Raw genomic sequence first — 17,379 nt, forward strand, 5'->3', positions numbered from 1 at the left:
AAGTTTATTTTTGTAAACACTTTGAATATTAGCAAAGAAAATTACACATTTACGCATATTTCACTCCCGCGCCATTTTTCGGTTAATTTTTTTGGCGCTATATTTAACGTCTTCAAAACTTTTTAAAGGGCTGCACTTTTTCTTGAGAAGAACTATCGACACATACACAATTGTTATACGCTAGAGTTATGGTTTGGTCCTAAAAGGAGCGCAAAATGTTCAACTTGCTTATTTATATATGGATAAACATATACTTACAATCTCTGGTTTGCGTATTAAATACTCGTATAAGAAATACATTTGAACTTACCTGAAAAGAAAAACAATTAGAAAATTAGTTTAAGTAGGACATATGTAAATACTTATGTAGGCATAACTTTTTAATTTTTGAACACGAATATTTAAATGATATTTTATTTCTTCGAATGATTTTTGGAAAAAATGGTGAATTTTTTTCGCACATGCAGTGCTGTCATTCTAAAGAGGCCTTCAATTATCAGCTGACATAGCAGAGCATAGACAGCTATTTCTTATTCAGTTAATTTTAATCAAAATGCTTTGTTATTTCCTTAAACCTTGCCGACGAACATCCTAGGATCTTCTTGCATGTATATAGTGCAGCGGAAGCTTTCTTCGCTCTTTTTTCCACATGTAGTTTCCACGACAACTTACTATCAAGTATAACTCCTAGATAATTTGTGCTATATTTTTCTTGTAGTGTTACCCCTTCGAGTGTAGGCTTTGTCCAAATAGAAACCTTTTACTTCCTAATAAATAATACTAAATCGGTTTTTGCCGCATTGGCGGGTAACCCGACTCCAAATGCCCAGGCATGTACATCCCGTAGTACCTGATCCATCAGAGAGCTGATTGTTGTAGTTAGGCATCTGCCGTCATCTGCATATGCCGCAAGTTTGACAGTTCCTATTTCAAACTGCCTAAGCATAAGTACATCTTAGTACAAGATGAACTACATGTCCTTTGTGCACCCCACTTTGCACTTGTTTCATTCAAGTTAAAAAAAAATTTTTAGGAGGAGAGTTATATTGGAAAGGGAATGAAAGGCTCTGATTTTTCCACTAAGATTCCGAGCTCTTTTTTATAAAGCGCAAACGCGCTGTAACTTCTGTTAGGTTTTTTATATATCGGCTAATAACAAAATAAAACACAAAGTGTCATATCCAGCCTCGACGCAGGAGCAGGGTGTAGGAAAATTAAGAGAAAATAACAATCAAAGCAACTTATAAGTGAGAGTAACCTAAAAATTAAATAACAATTAAAAAATGCCTTAAAATGAACAACTTTAAGAACTTTACATAAGAAAAAAATTAGGAGCTATCAAAAAATACAAACTCATGCAATATAACTAAAGAAAAACTGGCAAACTAAACCATTATTCACAATGCGCATGCGCAAAAGTCGGCCAAACAGCAGTACGCAATGATTTTAAATTTAACAAACAGCAATTTAAAATGGCAAGAGTTGAACTTTTAATCATTTACAGATTTGTATGTAGAAACCTATGTTTATAAGTACATATGTTTACAAGTCTATATGTAAGTCAGGCATAAACAAAACTAAAGAGTATCACGCAAAAAAATCAAATAAAAATACTTAATTAACCCGTTGTGGACTTTGACCCTCGAACACTGCTCCGACATATGAGTGTAATTTTTTCTTGGCGTTTCTTTTTTAAAATCCCTGCTTATTGTTTTATTTATATGTATCTGCAGACATGTTTGTATATTTTTATATATTTATGTATTCTCTTTCATTTATTATTTTTATTCGGTGCATAAGACAAACAAATTAAGCAAACACGTAGTCAAGCAAACACGTTGCAAAACATTCAACATGAAAGTAATTAATAATTTTTGCGAACCCGTAAACTAACTGTGAGTAGAGGGGAATGCTACTTTGTTCATGCTTATGTGCATATATTGGGCTGTCAAAAAAGTTTCCGCAGAGTTTTCTGTTTATGTTGGAGTATACTTCACGGTACCTCCATCAAACTTTAATGATCAAATGACACCTGAATTATAGAACCAAATGTTCTCGTTCGCCTACTAGCAGTCCACGATCGTTTAGGCCGCTTAATTGTCTTAAAAAGTTCTCCCTTTCCACACTCAAAAGTGTGGAGATATCCTATAAGCCACTGATATTATCGACGACTGAGTAGAATATCACTCTAGATCAGCTGCCAGTTTGAAAAAAGGCCTGTCTCTGAGCTTGCTTAAAGAAAAGCCTAGCTTTATCTCAGAAACGTATTCAAAGTACACTCCATCTTTCTCCTCTTTCCATCTCCGTGCGAACACAAGCACGAACACAATAAGCTGGGCTTATATGCACTAGTCAGCGCTTTCTACATGCGGATCATCGAATTTGGTTTATCATACATCCGATAAAGGACGTACTAATACTATTTTGACCCTGAATAAGTTAGGGCTTTCGTCCCTGGTAAGGTTCCTTACTTGCTTTATTTTGTTTTGTTGATTTTCCGACAGGGTGGATAAATGACGTATACTGGAACGATTTTCCGTCATCCCTTGTCAAATTTGGTTTCGAGACAAACCGGTTACGGCGTTGTGCCATCATCAGTGTCGACTTTAGTTCTTATCTGTTGTTGTCGTTGGTCTTCTTGCATATTTATGTGTGTGTGCTGTGTGTTCATTCAGAACAGAGGGTGGTTTTTACTGATCGATTTGTGTGGCTGACTGAGGCAGGTAAAAGTCAGTAATTCTAGTCGTTTGACCTTGTTTGTCCTTACTTGTCAATGTTAAAGAGGTACGCACGCCGCTAGGATGGGCATCGAATTGGGGAGTAGGAAAATGTACAGCATTTTCTTTGCCATTATTCGGCACTAAGTAGAAAGAGGTTAGTTGCTCTGGATCAATCGTTTTTAAATGATCTGGTGGAAGTTTCCGCACTAAAAATAAGTACGATAATTAAATTTATTGATACCACAAAGTAGTTCAATACGCAGTAGCTGTTACAGTAAGTGCTACTTACCTCTTAGGACATCACAATGTCGCCATTAGTAGCCTAAGTGCCGGACTGGAATATAACTTCACGGCCCAGTCCTCTTAACTTAACCACTCCATCTCAGAAATTGGTTGAAGAACGCTCTTTATGAGAATTGGTTTTTATAAGCGTGCTTTCTCAGTTTAATATGAATTCAATATATGCTAAGACAGGGTGTTTTGCAATGACTTCTAAGATAGGACATTCTTCAACTGAGTTCTAAAATAGGATGTTGTTTTAAGAGAGGTTGTTTTTCAAAAGATTGCTGAGATAAGACATTTTAGGGAAGACAGCCGAAGTATGATGAGATTCTACTTAGCAGTCGGTATGCTGTAATTCCGTAGTACCTACCCAACGAAAATATTCAACACAAGAAACAGAAATATTGTTATCTACTAATATATCTATTTCATTGTCCAATTAATAGTCCAAACTCCATTAGCAAGCCCAATGTTGGTCGCAAAATTTACTTACATACTATCTAAATTTTGTTTAGGTACTGAAGTTGAATGCGAGAGGCTAAATGGACATTTACTTAAATAATTACATAATACAACAATAATAGAACTCCTCGCAACATAGTTACGGTATTCTTCTTAAGCCGAACTTTATACATATTTGCACCTAAAGATTAGGACGTGACAAGGAGTCTTTGCTGAAGTTGTAGAAAATCTAGGAGCGTAACAACTTTGGTGTCATAGAAAATATATTCATACAGGGAGCAAGAAGCTTAGAACTTCATACTTAAACTTCAACACTCCAGGAATAATCCTTTAATGGTCTTTTTTACCCCAGAAGTGAAAATGTCGAGAAAATCTTTAGCAACATGTTGCATCAACACGCAGCAACTTTTTGATGCCTCGGGGAATAATTCGAAAAAGTAGTGGAACAAGAATTAAAGGAATTTCGAAGTGTTTTTTGAATTGTTGCAGTTTTTTATGTGCATGTCGGATATATGCTATAGTGGTCCGATTCGGCCGGTTCCGACAAACGTCTAATGGTACACCTAAATATACCCGCTCACCAATTTTTATGAAGATATCTTAAAAATTGAGGGACTAGTCTACATACAAACAGACAGACGGCCAGACGAACATGGCTTAATGAACTCAGCTCTTCATCCTGATCATTTCAGTATACTTATTGATGGGTCTATCTATTTTCCTTTAAGGACACACAGTTTTGAGATTCGTGACAAAATTAATATACCATTTCATTTTCACGAAAGGTATAAAAACACTTTAAGGGAAATCGTTCTACTAGAACTTGTTTGAATTTTTTATTAATAGGCTTAAGAACTTGACGTTGTAACCGTTATGGTGAGGCGTCAGCATACTCGATTACCATAACGAATATCCTCTGTTCAAAATCCTGGTAAGAGCAACATGAAATACTTTAGCACACGTGTCCCTAAGAAGCGTATCTCCTCGGCAGTTGTTTGGCAAATATTCCGTGTGTATTTCTATCTTGAAAAGTATCTCCGCTTTGTAGATGCCATTTGGAGTCGGCATAGAAAATGTAGGCTCTGTCCCGCCAATTTGTAAGAAAATAAAGTCGCACAAATCCAATTGGAAGAGAAGCTCGGCCTAAATCTCCACGGACTTATATATGTCGCAGCTTATATATATTTTTATTTTTTACTTAACGTCATATGTAGCGTGTAAACAAAAAAACTTACAACTACTTCCGGCCTCGTGCTTCTCAGTTAGGAGTTAATCGGAAGAATGTACACAAAAATTCCAACGATGAACATCAAATAAGAAACGACGCAAGCCATAAAATATTTACAAATGCAAGCACTGATGTACTTATATATTTGTTGTAGATAAAGCCACGAAATATTTAAAAGTTTTTCCATCAAAAATAAATAAAAAATATCATAAAAATGTTATTAAAATCAGGCATAAAAAATTTGATGGCTTTAACTGCATATCTCCAAAAACCATCTATGATTTAATGGAATACATTAAATGAATATCACGAGTGTGGAGCATTCTTGAGAAAAAGGAGATACATATCGTGATTGGAATATAAAGATGAGTAAATGATCCAAGCCCAAACGACTACTCTAAGATTCGCCTCGATGCACTGCGACCTTTATTTACATCTGTTGTGCTTGACCTTTCAGCCAACAACTGTATGTGAAGGCTTTTAATGTATTTATGTACCTGTTGTTTTTGTTGTTGTAGCGATAAAAAGACTTCCCAAAGGTTTTGGAGAGTGTTATTGATGTTTATGGTCCTTTGCCGGATATAGATCCGAAACGTTCCGGTTACACGCACCATTAAGGTACTACCCCGACTATCGCCATAACGATTTAATATGACCGCATCGAATGTTCTGGCTCATCCCGCCCCCTACCAACGTTTCATGAGAAACTAGGGGTCACCGGAGCCTCGCCTGTTAAATATGTGTATGATACATGCATATTTGTAAAAGGATTTGCCTCGCACAGGTGAGGTTGACAACTGGGTTGCGGAACCTTTGACTTACGCTCATCAACCCGTTGAAACCCTACTTAAGTATCTCTTCAGGCTTTGTACTCCATATAAAGAAGGCATAAGAAGTCAGCAAGATGGGAGAGTCTCTGCCTTGCCAGCGCGTCGCACACCCAGTTAATGTGAACCAGCGTTTCATACTCCAGCTCACAGAAGCGACTTATGATTTTCCAAGTGTGGCCTTTGTGAGTCCACAGAAGTGCTCTGACCCATAGAATGCTGCTATAGCACTCAGCTTGGCTAGGTAGTATTCCTCTTCATTACCTTCATGTGCCTGATGCTCAGGACACCGTTCTAAAGAAACCTCGTCCTTGTGAACAACAGTATTAAGTATACCATATTAAGTATACTATACCATTTTGGGAGTTAGTCCACATGTTTTGCCCATAGAATCGAGTGCAGGCGAAGAAAACTCTTGTTGCTTTGTTTAAGGTAGTATCTATATGAGCATTCCACCTCAGGGCTCTGTCTAGTGTAACCCCTAAGTATTTTTCTTCCTTTTAAAATCGGATTTTGTTGCCAGCCAGGGATGGTTCTGGCATGAATAGTTTTCTTCGCCGGGTTAAAGGCACTAGGATAGTTTTGTTAGGATTGATAAACAGTCCTTTGGTCATCTGCATGCCCTTGAGTGTCAAATCCATTGGATGAAGTAGGTCATCTATGACTAGGGTCCACAAGAGAGGACAGAGTTCACCCTCTTGAGAGTATCACCTCGTGTTCACAATTTACTCAGTTGTCCCTCCCAGCTCAAGAAATATCATTGCTAATCATAGCTTTTTCGATAGATGTATGTGTTGTGTTTTCGAAAGCCCCTGAGATGTCAATAAAAGCACAAACTGCTTTATTTTTAGACTCCAAAGCCTTTCAATTTTTTCTGTGTCGCTATGAATAGCCGTCTCCATGGGTTTCCCTAACTAACAGGCAAATTGATCCCTAGACAGAAGGAGTTTGTTTAGGACGAGAGCAGTTGCTCGGGTTGCCCTGACTTTAGTATGAATACTAACATAACCTGTTCAACTGTTCAATGTAGGTTGGATGAGGCTCGGGCTATGTGGTTAATTATCAGCTGTAACGTACTAGTACAAACCCCATCTGATCCTGGTGACTTGATTGGGCAGAAAGTAGACAAAGCTCATTGCACCCGCTTAACAGTGATGAGCTTTGTTGCTAGGCTTTTTTCATTGCAACTAATGGTCGGCTAGCTTTCCGTTATATGTGAGTGTCGATTGCCTGAGTGAGGGGGATGGCCTCGAAGTTTTCATGTGGTCATATCAAATCTTTCCCGAAATTGTGGTGCTAGTAGCTTAACGGTGCTTGTTACTGGAACGTAATAAACATCGACAACACTCTCAAAAACCTACGGGGAGTATCTTTATCGTTAACACAACAACAACAATATCAGCTGAACTATTATCGTCTTTTGTTTTCTTTTTTTGTTCTTTGATTATTTTCAGCTGCCTGCACTTCGATTGTTTATTTCAACGCATTGCATGATTTTCCATTTTCTCAATTAGATTTTATCGGCTTTTTCACTTATCATCGTTTATGAGTTGTGAAGTGTTCTTTCACGACCTTTCTACAAGTTTTTTGTTCGTCGACTGTGTAGCTTAACTTGTTCTCTATTATAACAATTGTTTTTGTTTTTTTTTTACCTGTTTACTTCAAATTGTTGTTGTTGCTACTAGCTTCCACTTTCCAACCCCACCCACCTTTTCCTGTAGCGTTTTGATTTTTTTAATATTTTTGTTTTTGTAACAACAAACATGTTACGCAGGCACCGAGGGTACACAAGTATTACAACAATAATAAAATTAACATTCATAAAAACTCGAAATAGATTAATGGAAGAAGAGCTAGGTGAAGAAAGCACTTGTGAAAAACCAAGCACACGCAACGGCGCTACGGCGAGATACGAGTAGAGAGTACAGGTCATGTTTATACTTAGAGTTCATTATAAACGCAGAGATCTAATAATATGGTAATGTCTACAGAGATACTAATTTAGGTACGGTAGCAAATAGTGCCCGTTTTCACCATTTGATCTAACTTAGGAATATGATGTGGTAGAATGCTTTCGCTGAAAGTGTGTTTGTTCGTTTGCTTCACAGCGAACAAACAGAAAACAGTTTTTTATAAGAAATATTTTTATTTTATATTGTATTATTTTATGGGGTATAAAGATAAATCTATCGGTGATGTCCTTAAAGAAAAATTTTCAGGGGGAATTTAATGTCGGTCTGTGAAATTTTAATATCAAACTTTTCCAATTCGGATGAAAAAATTGCAAATTCTTTTGACGAGCCACCTTAATACACATCCATATGTATACTTAGTATGTATGTATATTCGTCATATTTGTACGTTCTATCACCTACCCGATCAGTTACAACTCTACTTACTTCATTCGGTGAGAGTCTATAATAGGTATCTACTTTTCTTGTTGCTATTTTTGTTGCTGCTGGATCTTTGATTGTTAATTTTATTTGTCTACTATGATACAAAAAAGATCAAAGCAGTTGTTATTATTAATGTAAATATTGTTTTTTTTTTGATTATTAACTACCTTTATGTCAACTTTTGAATACTGCGAGCCAACGTCTGGTTAGGCAGTGACGTGTTCTTGTAATTTTTATATTGCTATTGTTGTTTTTGTAAAAATGGCATATTATTTATTATAATACCTATCAAGATCAAAACACGAATGACAAAAGCAATCTTCTAAGGGATATATTAAAAAATACCTGCTATGGAGCCCATGTTAGGTAAAGTTGAACAATACGGTCCATGAGGACCTCACATAGACAGAATGAGTCCGTAGTGTTACCAGAACAACCAAACTGAAAAGTCCAATGAAAATCCAGGACATATGTTATAAAATAACGCCGTCCTCTTGGCAAATAATAGAAGCATTCAAGGAACTATGCCACTTGCTGCTTCTAGATTTGACAGCTGTATCACATCTATTAACTGGAGTCTTAGCCTGGCAAGCGCAGGGCATGAGCAAAAAACCTGCTCGATCTTTTCCACCTCGAACCCACACTTTCTACATCTGCTGTCACTGACCAAGCCTAACTCAAAGGTATGTGACGGCAGATGGCGGTGTCCAGTCAGAATACTCGTCGTGCGTCTATAGTTATCTTATTAATGATAGGAATAACTTTGCTAGTGTAAGGTGTAAAGACCCACACATGATCTTCGACACTTTACATCCCTGCCTAAACTAATTGGGAAGTCCACGGAGCAAGCTTCAGGGCTTTTATCGTCGATTTATCAGCTCTTCATCTGAAATGCATCGATTTATTATCGTAAAATTTTTGTGCATTTATCGAAAAGTTATCGATACCATCGAAAAAATATCGATTTGTGATGGTAGTTTTACAATTTGTTACCGGAGTGCTATTGATTTTTTATCGACAACTTATCGGTTAACAGATACCAATAAAACGTATATATAAAATCGATGACAGATCTGTAACCCGTCGGCAACAAGACGATAAAAAGCAAATGACTCGGCGAAAACAAGCCGATAACAAACCGATAACTCGACGGTAGTTTCGCACACGATGACAACCTGTTAATAATCGATTGTTACAGATAAGAAGCAGAGGAAGATGTCAAATAGGCCGAAATGATTTTTTTCTGCTAAGTTTACTCTGTTTCGGATTAACTTCAACCCCTGAGCGTGCTCTAGTTAACTTACAAATACTAGTTTTCTAAAGGTGAACCTGCATGTTTACTAGGGACATGATGTGGAATGCATAGTATCGATTGGGTACTCATATCAAATATCGCTCTACAAGTATCGGGTATGCGATAGTATCCAATCAAAAAAACTCGGTACTCAAAGTATCGATACTAAATTGACATGACAAATGTGCGGATCAATAATGCATTACGTTCCACAAACTTTGTGCTGCAAGACTGCACTTCAACAAATTAGAAATGGGCAAGCATATAGAGCATTCTATTTGGTCAATATTAGTGCATGTATACAGCCACGTTTTACCGAAATTTCGATACGATTCTAGGGTTGTTGTTGTTGTAGCGATAAGGACACTCCCTGAATGTTCTGTGGAGTGTTATCGATGTTCGTGGTCCTTTGCAGGATGCAGATCACGTACGTTCCGGTAACAAGCACTAGTAGCCTGACCATCTCGGTAACGATTTAATAAGACCACATGAAACTTTCTAGACCATTCCGTCCTCCCACTCCCTAGATCTATAAGGAAATTGGGATCGCTAGAGCCTCGGCTGCTAAAGACACAGGATTCGCCAAGGGTAGGTGTGGTTGACAATTAGGTTGGATAAGCTATAAATTGCGCTGGCAACACCTTGAAAGCATTACGCTACACATCCCCTTGAAACAATTTGGTATTTTAGTCGCCTTTTATAACAGGCATACCTGCAGCGGGTACATTCTAAGCCCCCTAACCCACTGGGGGCTATACTGCGGTCGAAGTACTCGATGTCAAAAAGTATAGCCATAAGAGCATTAAGTATAAGGTATAGGCGGCGGCCACCGTGGTGTGATGGTAGCGTGCTCCGCCTACCACACCGTATGCCCCAGGTTCACACCCTGGGCAAAGCGACATCAAAATTTTAGAAATAAGGTTTTTAAATTAGAAGAAAATTTTTCTAAGCGGGGTCGCCCCTCGGTAGTGTTTGGCAAGCGCTCCGGGTGTATTTCTGCCATGAAAAGCTCTCAGTGAAAACTCATCTGCCTTGCAGATGCCGTTCGGAGTCGGCATAAAACATGTAGGTCCCGTCCGGCCAATTTGTAGGGAAAATCAAGAGGAGCACGACGCAAATTGGAAGAGAAGCTCGGCCTTAGATCTCTTCGGAGGTTATCGCGCCTTACATTTATTTTTTTATTTTATAGGTATGAAATATCACAAGTATCGATATGCTAATGTTTCACCATCGAGCTTCACGAGTACTTGGTACTTACGTTATTTGTTTCTACTATTAGAACCTTTGTTGGGTTTCCTTTGAGTAATTACTTCACAAATCACTTATGTGTTTGTTTCTCTTTATTCCCAATTAACTTAAATGCACTACATATATTGTATTGTAAATATTTGCTGTCTAAGTCTAATGTATTTTTGCACTCTAGCGACCAGGCCCGGTCTTGTTGTATCTCGTTCGTCTGTTGTTTTCTTGTTGCAACTTCTCGCATTTAATTTATTTACAAGCATATTTAGTTTTCTTTAGCTTTTGAGCCTTTTATACTCAGCGTGCTTTGCACACAGATTTCCATATATCAAAATGTGCAGGATGAAAAAAGTATTGATTTAAGCGGGTCCATCCGTCCATCCGTCCGACCAACCGTCTGTCTGTGCACACGAACTTGAGTAAATATTGAGATACCTTATTGAAATTTGGTATGTTGTTTCCTTAGTTTCATCTCCCATCTCTCTTTAAAATGAACGAAATCGGATGATAACCACGCCCACTTTTTACATATGTATCATTTTGTAAAACACAAAAAACCTGATTATTTAGTAAATAATAGACCTACAATGTTAAAATTTTATGTGTGGACTGATATTAAGACTCGTGATAAAAATTTGGAACATGGGCGTAGCACCGCCCACTTGTGATAAAATCAATTTTAAAAATATTATGAATCATAAATCACCGCCAATCAAACCGTTAACCCTATCACAACAATTTGGCAGAGAGCTTGCCTCCACTATAAGAAATGCTTCGAAGAAAAATAAACGAAATCGGTTAAGAACCACCCCCACTTTTATATAAAAGATTTTCAAAAGGGTTCTGAATGAATAAAATAAGCTATATCTTTGCAAAAAAGAGCTATATATATATCAATAGTGTTTCATTTTCCAAGCAGAGTTATAACAAGAAAAAGCAAAAAATGCAATTTTTTCGAAAATGGGCGTGGCACCGCATGTTTTTTGGCCAAGAATTTTCTATGTTTCGGGAGCAAAATTCGTGGAAAAATTAACGGATGGATGGATGGATGCACATATTCCTTATAGCAGGAAACATTTCTCTTAAAAATGGACGAGATTTTTTAAAAACCAATCCCACTTTTATATACAAAGTGTGTTTAAAAGGGCCGTAGAATAGACTAATATCGTAAGGAGATTTGGGGTATTTCTGATAATTATACACCTCCTGTTCACATTCGAATCGCAGAACTGTCCGATAAATAACTCCAATATCTCAAAATTGACTTTATTTAGACTACTTAGGGAGTAGTACATCACAATTACAATTATACTTCACTAACAGCGTGTTTAAATCAAACTGATTACTGATTCCGCAGCTTGTGCTGCTCTTATACTCTCGGTTACCTCGTTCGCTTATTTCCCTTAAGGTCTAGACGTTTCACGTACGTGACTTCCAGAACAGTTGTATCTCATGCTTGCTTATTTAGCTATATACCTGTATATCTGTAGTTTATATTTTTCTTCTAGCCATATGCCTGTGCATGTCTGAGCAACAACTTCTGCTCTTAGCTGCCGGCTACATATATGTATGTCAAATAATCTCTCTGCTTCAAGCTGCTGGTAATGTGTATGGAATATTCTTCGTTGCCATGTACATAAGTGTGGCTGCTTGCTGTTTTTGTTGTTGTGATTATTTGCTAACAGCATAGTGATGCTAATATTCGCCACAATAAGCTATATCTCAGCGAAACAACATTCCTAAAGCCTCAAAAAAAATAAATCCCTTCTAACAAAATTCGAAAAAGTAATTTATCTGAAGGCGGCCACCGTGGTGTGATGGTAACGTGCTCCGCCTACCACACCGTATGCCCTCGGTTCGCATCCCGGGCAAAGCAACATCAAACTTTTAGAAATAAGGTTTTTAAATTAGAAGAAAATTTTTCTATGCGGGGTCGCCCTTGGCAGTGTTTGGCAAGCGCTCCGGGTGTATTTCTGCCATGAAAAGCTCTCAGTGAAAACTCATCAAAAAGGAAAATCAAGAGGAGCACGACGCAAATTGGAAGAAAAGCTCGGCCTTAGATCTCTTCGGAGGTTATCGCGCCTTACATTTATTTCTTTTATTTATTTTTTATTTATCTGAAATGAACTATACAATTGAAACTCACGCTGAGTATATAATGTTCAGTTACACCCAAACTTAGACACCCTTACTTGTTCATTTCAATTCTATTCATACAATTTTTTATTTTTTTTATTTAATGAAGCATATTTTTCAATTTATCATATTACGAGACATTCCTCTAGTTTACTATTTTTTAAAAATTTGTAGATATGTTGTATGTAAGTACATATGTTACATATTTCGTTCTAGCGATTATGTATGTACATACAAACACCTATTGTTTGGGAAATTCATTTATTTGTACTCGAGAACGAAGTCAGCAAACTTGTTTACATAAGTAGAGAACTTCATCGATACCAACTTATTTGAGAAATATATGAAGTCATCAGTTCTAAAGCAATGATTTTGTTGTAAGTAAGTAAATACTGAAAAAGGCTTTTGCTTTTATAAATTGTACGTTTTTTATAAGTATTCATGTATTAATATTGTAACGAATTTTGGGGGATTCCGATTATTTTGCACCTTCTGCTAACGTTCGAATCGCTGAACTAATGAAAAACTCAATTATTCAGTATTGCAAAATTGTCTTTATTTAGACTACTTTGGGAGTAGTACTTCACAATAACAATTATACTTCACTGATAGCGTGTTTAAATCAAACTGATAACTGATTCCTCAGTCGGCATCGGTTCAAAAGCAATTTCTGGGTTTTGCGCTAAGGGACTTGCCGTTGGATCCCTTAAGGATCTTTCCTCCACACTTCAGCCGTTTAAAACTTATTCAGCTTTCTACGTTACAGAGTCGTGTAGCGATGGTAGTTGTGTTGTTTTCAGCAAAACTTAATAGAGGGATGGTAAATAGTTTGCTTCTGATTGGTAAAATTTTATTTAATGTCCCCTTTAGACCATCTAGGCATTTTAAACTACTTCATATAAGCATATGCAAATCAAATTTTGAAATACACGAACCTCTTCGTTGTGTTTGTTTTGGCACCAGCTTCTCAACGGCATGCGTTCTTTGTCTCAAGGCAAGGGGGTCCTAGTCGATATTTGGACATTGGAGCATATTTTTCAGTTGAATCACAACGTGAACGATTTGGAACTGCAGATGATCACATATCGAGCTGCGACCAAGTCAAATAGTCCCACCTCATTGGGAAATGTTACAACTTAAACTTACCTTTATAAATACCCACTTTTTGCTGGCAACACAAGCTTCTTACATCCCATAAATGTTTTAACTTTTTGATTGCCTCTTAGTAATCGCTTATCTTTCACATATCAATTTAATCGCTTTTTGCTTTTTAATACGAATTGGCTTATTTACACATGACAATCACATGTCATGGATTTATTTATTTTATATTGAAAAAAAATTCTATTTGTACGGAAGTGAGAGATACAAGAACTTAAACAAACACAAATGCCTTTCCCTGAGGTTTATTTAATTAAATTTTCTGCTTAATCTTACCATCACCAACTTTTTCAGGGAAATTTGAATTATACGAAGCGCTATTTTTATTACGAGCATCCATTGTTGTAGTTTGTTACATATTTTTATTTTTTATTTTTTTAACTACTGAGCTTATATTTATTTAACAGTTTTGTTTAATGAGCTTTTCCTAAATATCAAACAAAAGTGTGAGCTCATTTAAAAACACATAAAGAAGTGCATATTTTACTTGGAAGAGAACAATTAAAAGTTACTTGCGGTAAAAGCTACCTAATTTTGCTGGTTTTCATAGAGTAATAAAAACACCCAAAAAGTTATTTCTTCATAACAAAAAAAAAAGAACACTTTTCTCCTCCAAACAATAGGAATAATGGAGCTTTACGGCCGAGAAATGAAAAGGCAAAGTAAAATTTTTCTTTCACCTCCAACGCGTCTCAAAGCACTCAATTCTTCCTCAGGGAGTCGGTTAATTATACTCAGCTGAGCAGAGCTCACAGAGTATATTCATTTTTTCGCATAATAGTACTCCGTAACGGCATATATCAAAATGATCTGGGCGAAAAAAGAAATTCATTTAGCCATGTCCGTCCGTTCGTCTGTCCGTTAACACGGTAACTTGAGTAAATTTTGAGGTATCTTGATGAAATTTGGCATGTAGGTTCCTGGGCACTCATCTCCATCGCTATTTAAAATTAACGATATCGGACTATAACCACGCCCACTTTTTCGATATCGAAAATTTCGGAAAACCGAAAAAATGCGATAATTCATTACCCATAAGCGACGAAACTTGGTAGGTGGGTTGACCTTATGACGCAGAATAGAAAACTAATATAATTTTGGACAATGTGGGTGGCACCGCCTACTTTTAAAAGGAGGTAATTTAAAAGTTTTGCAAGCTGTAATTTGCAGTCGTTGAAGATATCGTGATGAAATTTAGCAGGAACGTTACTACTATTACTATATATGTGCTAAATAAAAATTAGCAAGATCGGATGAAGAACACGCCTACTTTAAAAAAAAATGTTTAAGTCAAATTTTAACAAAAAATTTAATATCTTTACAGTATAAAAGTAAATTATGTCAACATTCAACTCCAGTAATGATATGGTGCAACAAGATACAAAAATAAAAGAAAATTTCGAAATGGGCGTGGCTCCGCCCTTTTTCATTTAATTTGTCTAGAATACTTTTAATGCCATAAGTCGAACAAAAATTTACCAATCCTTGTAAAATTTGGTAGCGGCATAGCTTCTGTGACGATAACAGTTTTCTGTGAAAATGGGCGAAATCGGTTAAAGCCACACCCAGTTGTTATACACAGTCGACCGTCTGTCCTTCCGTTCGGCCGTTACTAAACTTAGATCACGTACTTATCTGAACTCACTTTATCTTGGTATTAAAAATGGGCGAAATCCGACTATGACCAGGCCCACTTTTTCGATATCGAAAATTTCGAAAAATGAAAAAAATGCCATAATTCTATACCAAATACGAAAAAAGGGATGAAAAATGGTGATTGGATTGGTTTTTTGACGCAAAATATAACTTTAGAAAAAACTTTGTAAAATGGGTGTGACATCTACCATATTAAGTAGAAGGAAATGAAAAAGTTCTGCAGGGCGAAATCCAAAGCCTTTGGAATCATGGCAGGAATACTGTTCGTGGTATTACATATGTATATAAATAAATTAGCGATACCCGACAGATGATGTTCTGGGTCACCTTGGTCCACAGTTTGGTCGATATCTCGAAAACGCCTTCACATATACAACTAAGGGCCACTCCCTTTTAAAATACTCATTAACACCTTTCATTTGATACCTTTATCGTACAAATACATTCTAGAGTCACCCCCGGTCCACCTTTATGGCGATTTCTCGGAAAAGCATTCACCTATAGAAATATGTCCCACTCCCTTTTAAAATATTCTTTATTGCCTTCCATTTCATACCCTTGTCATACAAACACATTCCAGGGTTACTCTAGGTTAATTTTCCTACATGGTGATTTTCCCTTATTTTATCTCCAAAGCTCTCAGCTGAGTGTATAATGTTTGGTTACACCGAACTTAGCCTTCCTTACTTGTTTTATTTTAAATTTATATTAAAATAAAATTTTATTTTTGAGTACATTTTAATTTTTCCCTAAACCGCAGTATCTATAGTCGAAACGCATGGATGGGAAAAGGAAAATTTAACTTCGCCTTCTCATTTCTTGGCCGTAAAGCTTCATCAAAGCAAACGAAGAGTGGGAATGACTTTCCGCTATTGAAATTAGGAACGCCTATGCCTCAAAATGAGTATCGTTTTTTTTGTTTGGTCTACATTGTCCTCTTTTAATGATATGAGCCTCTCCATAAACCATGACCATTGAGAGTTAGTTAGAGCTTTTTGCGGATGGCGCCAGTGTTACATCTCTATCTGGTATTGTTATGGTAACTTATGGCAAAACATACAGTTATAATTTTAATGCTTAAACTTGTAACAAAAAAATTAAAAAAACAATTATAAAACGTAAAATGATAATAAGGCGATGGCCTAGAAGTGGTCATACCAATGGTCGGGCTAGTACCTTAATAGTGCTTGTTACCGGAACGTACCGGATCTGCATCCGGCAAAGAACTATTTACATCGATAACACTTCTCAAGGCCTTCGGGGAGTGTCCTTATCGCTACAACAACAACAACAACGCCCCTTTTAATCTCCCTCTCTTGATATATTCAGTTTATAATAGGAAGTAACTAAAACAGCACAAAAGCTGAATGTTAGATTCGTACTATCGTAGACAAAAAAGTAGACCTTAGACTGAAACGAAAAAGCTCATATTGTGAATTACCTCAACTCCCTGCTCAAATATTTATTCGCTAGATATGAATAGTCTTGTACTAAACTAGTTTTAAGAGCGTTTATTATGAGAAAACTAAATAAAGTCTAAATAAATATTTGGTCCTAAAAGCTGCTAAAAAAGGTTATCTAAGCATTATTTGCACAATTGTTGGTTTTATGTTGCTTAGAACAACAGAGGGTGGTTGAAGGAGGACTGACGACATTTTTGTTCTTAAGTTTTCAAATAAAATTAGATAAGTAATAATTAAAAAACAAAATCTTATAAAAGAACAATACTTTCAAGCTCATTCCAGGCTGAATAAATTTAATTTCTACGGAAATCGATTTCCTGTTTTTTTTTGTTTCAGGGCTAAACAAAACTTCTTCCACTCAAGTCAGTTTTTGGTAAAAATTTTGATCTTCAACCAAAATAACAAGACAATTGTTGGTGGGGCGTTGCTTAAAGCACCATTGAGAATAAGCACTAGTCTTATAGGAAGGGCATGCCTTCATATCCGACCAGCCCATGTCGCTCAGTCGGCAC

General features: G+C 36.6%; 1 protein-coding gene across 18 annotated transcripts in view; it reads right to left on the reverse strand.

The window, feature by feature from the left end:
* rols (rolling pebbles) overlaps window positions 1-17,379 on the reverse strand; it is a 280,847-nt gene that overhangs the window by 189,322 nt on the left and 74,146 nt on the right. The window lies entirely within an intron of this gene.

The sequence above is a fragment of the Eurosta solidaginis genome, chromosome 5 (genome assembly GCF_040869045.1).
Source record: "Eurosta solidaginis isolate ZX-2024a chromosome 5, ASM4086904v1, whole genome shotgun sequence".
NCBI classification, from domain to species: domain Eukaryota; kingdom Metazoa; phylum Arthropoda; class Insecta; order Diptera; family Tephritidae; genus Eurosta; species Eurosta solidaginis.